This window comes from Chenopodium album, chromosome 8 (assembly GCF_948465745.1).
Source record: "Chenopodium album chromosome 8, dcCheAlbu1.1, whole genome shotgun sequence".
In the NCBI taxonomy this organism is placed as follows: Eukaryota; Viridiplantae; Streptophyta; class Magnoliopsida; order Caryophyllales; family Amaranthaceae; genus Chenopodium; species Chenopodium album.
In genome coordinates this window covers 8991898-8995881 of record NC_137841.1, presented here as the reverse complement: position 1 = coordinate 8995881, position 3984 = coordinate 8991898, and the positions used below count along the sequence as shown (strand labels likewise).

Here is a 3984-nt window from a genome sequence, read left to right as displayed (position 1 = left end):
ATTAAATCAAACAAAATTTAAGTCATTAGTAGAACGTGTTCTACCCTTGACCAGCTCACTCTTAGGCTGTAAGCCTTCAAAAACTAGACGATAAACTAAACTTTGCAACAATTTTCCAGAAACTAAGCTGTTTATATTGTATCAAGTTCATTCCCCTTAATCTTCTAAGATGAGGTATTTTTCAAGGAAAGAACTATTGAAAAGGATTACATTGGTGCAGCAGGGGTTGCTGTGTTCCTGTATAGAACTATCGACTCAACTGACATATCTGCAAGCCATGAACTTGTAGTATGTTTTGAATCCCGAGGAAAATAAAACCCTCCTAAATTCCTAATCAAAGTGATGGGTCAGTTTCTTCTCGGTGAGTTATGCTTGAGTTTATACACTTCTGTATCGACATTTTTTAATGTTACGATGATTTGTGCAGGACAACAGGAGTTCTGCATTTCTATTCTGCTGCACCCTTTTCTTCTGTTTCTTTGAAAAGGTTTCAGCTGACCGATAAACAACAAAGACTCTAGCTAAAATGTGATGAATTTTCTTAAGACGAAAATTTCAACAATTGTAGGGAAGTTGCCTGGGTCAGCCATATAGCTTCATTCAAAGTCACAAGACTATAGAACCATAACCCAAAGCTCATTAATGCTTGACTAGTTGACACGGCCTTATTTTCGCATTAGGTCCCATGTGGCCATGTCCAATATCTTCCTGGCCTACTCATGACAATGAAGTGCCTTTGTGATTAATTATCTGATTTTCTAGGACTAAACATCATCCTTGAACAGCATTTAAGTGCCTCACAATTGATAGGCCCCTTTACCAAGTTTTTACTTAGTTCTCTTCAGTTTTAATAATGATTTATTCTAGGCACTTGGATTATAATACATTGGTGACTTCCTGTCTCCGCCTGCAGCAATAGTGCCTCGGCGCCTCCTCTCCAAACCCTGTATTTGCTCTCTTTTAATGGCCAATATCAAATATATTTGGTCCCAATCTTCCTTAGCTAGCTAGTAGCTATCATCCCCCAATAACGGAAATCGTTATAACTTAGAACTAAGCTATGTATGAAATCACCTTTGTTGGAGACAGGGCTGAAGCACATAGAGCACACCCACAGTTTGTATAATCCTAAATGTCAGTCATTTTTTTGTTCTGTTTTTTTGGTCTAAATTGTAAAAGTATAAGGCATTTACAGATTAGATAGATAGGCTTGAATCTGCTGATTCACTGATTTGAAAAGCCATTTATTATATATAGGAGAAAATTAGATTTTTATTAAGCAATGATTCATTTTTTTTTTTTTTTTTTTCTAAAATTAAAGTTGTAATTTTTCATAATGTCTAAGATTTCTGCTGTAATCTGATATTTTTAGAGAAAAGTCTAGCCTCAATCCAGCTGCCTAATTGTTCTTCTAATTCCAATTTTTCCTAAATCACAATTAAGAAATCAGATTTCTATGTGAATAAGGATTTTCCTATCTGATAGTATCTATTTCCTGCTTGTTCTTGTTATCTCAAGTAAGAATTACATGCTTATTAATGAAAATGATAAAACACTCAATAAAAATGAGTGAAATTTGAACCTGAATAATTGCTTCAAGCTCAGAGCTTTATTATCAATCTTTCTCCAAAATCCTCTAATATCCATACTCTGTGAATACTGTGACAACCTTCAATGTCCCACTTCAATCTGCTCCGTTTCCTGCTTCACCGACTGTAAAGCTGCAATAAGGTCCTGTAAACTTGTAGTTGCATCTGCAGAAGCTGTCTTAGGCATCAGATTTTCAGCAACATCAGCAGGAGTCATCTGAATCTCATTTAGCAGTTTCTGAATTGTTGGGAACAGATGATGAGAGTCAATTCTCAGGTAATTCTTGGCCAAAATCTTGAACGATTCGTACCCACAGTATGACAGTTCAACATGCTTGTCCATCCTTCCTCTACGGATCAATGCAGGATCGAGTTTATCAACATGGTTAGTCGTGAACACGATCAGTCTTTCGCCTCCACAAGCTGACCACAGACCATCAATGAAATTCAATAGCCCTGACAGTGTAACTTTGCTTGTACTAGCATCCTGCTCTTCTCTAGCGAGCATACTCATAGCTTTTTTCTTATCCTCATCATCACCAATATTGTCCTCCACTTTGTCTTGCTTCTTCTTCCGTTGTCCTGTAAGATCCCTCGAGCAGTCAATATCCTCAATCACAATAATCGATTTGCTCGAGGTCTCAATAAGCAGCCTCCTCAACTCTGTGTTATCCTTGACAGCAGTCAGTTCAAGATCATAAATATCATAGTTCAAGAGATTCGCCATTGCTGCAATCATCGTCGATTTTCCAGTCCCTGGAGGTCCATACAGCAGATACCCTCGCTTCCACGCCCTCCCAATCCTCGAATAAAACTCTTCCCCTTTACTAAAAGTAATCAAATCCTCTATAATCTCCCTCTTTTTCGCCGGCTCCATAGCCAAAGTCTCAAACGATGCAGGATGCTCAAACACAACATGACTCCATTGAGCTCCATTGTTAGTATACAACTTCCTTTGTCGATTCCGAATCTTGATCGCATTACCCTCTTTCAACACATAACTCAGATAATCATCCATAATAAGATCCTTGTTTTTCTTATGAAAAGTCAACTTGTAATACCTCTTCTCATCAGCAACAGGATTAAATGAGAATGTTGGCTGTTTACTAACATTCTTACCAAAAGCCCACCAAACTTTAACTCTTTTATATTCATCTGCGACTTCTTCATGTTCATCCATGCTAAGTGATAAAGACTGATTGTTTTTCAGCATATCAGCCTTCAGTCTTTTAGCCTGCTTACTCGAATTTGAACTCAAATAATTTTCAATCGCAACGTATGCTTCGCTTCTCATGAATCTCTCCCCTGTTGTTTCATTGAAAGTTATCTGAATGTAAGGATATACCAAAGAAATGATTCTTTGAGAGTATTTTTCTATATGATTTCTAAGATGATGAGGGAAATATTGCTGGAAAATTGCCCAGAAAAATACTAGGCTTGCAATTACTGAACCAAAATGAGATAACAAATCTTTTGCACCAACCATATTAAAATTAAATTGGGGGTTTTTGCTAAATCCCCAGAAAAATTATTGTTGAATTTGTTTGATTTTGTTTATGGTTTTGATGAACAATTGAACATGTGTTGGGGAGGATTATGATGGTTCACATGTGTAAGATGGTTATAAGAAGTGGTGGAGTCATTGCTGACCAATCGTACAAATTAAGTAAAGGGACTCTATCTAGTACAAATATGGTAATACCTCCTGTTTTTATTAGTTGCAATTTTGGGTATGATTAAGATATAAAATATTTCAAAGGTACAACTAATAAAAATTAAAGGTAGTATTATTTATTTTGCAAGAATACAAATTTGGTCATTTTGCAATGTTTGGTTAGAAATTAATATTGTGAACAACACATATATGTGTAAATATTTGATTGGAATAAATGTTTAGTGCTTAATTATTTTGATTGACAGTATAATCCTTAGGTAATATTTGAAGGACATTAATTTGTATTATTATAATTAATGGTGAAGATATGTTTCCTTCTATGTTGTATATGAATTATTAAATTTAGGAAATAAAATCTATAATTTATGCAATTGGAAAACTTTAAACTCATTATTTTTGCTTTTTATTTATTTATTTTTTTTTACAAAATTTAATAAAATATTTCCTTAATTTTTTTTATACTTTGCCATTGACTTTTACATTTTACATATGCTCCACCTTCATTAATTTTGATGATTTATATCAAATAAAAATATATTCATGTGGTCTTGTTATTAGATTTTTGATTTATATTTTATAAGATTTTATTTTTTATAATTTTTTTTTTGAAAAATTATAACTTTACTTTGTGATAATTAAATAAGAAGTATATTATAGATCAAAGTTTTACATTAGCATAATTCCTAGTCAAAATTAATTGAGACACTTAAAAAACTAGGG

The 3984-nt window shown here is 33.9% G+C and overlaps 1 pseudogene; it reads right to left on the bottom strand.

Annotated features, from left to right (window-relative positions):
- Positions 1 to 1396: 1396 nt before the first annotated feature.
- Positions 1397 to 3228, bottom strand: LOC145555812 (AAA-ATPase ASD, mitochondrial pseudogene; annotated as a pseudogene).
- Between the last annotated feature and the right edge of the window lie 756 nt (positions 3229 to 3984).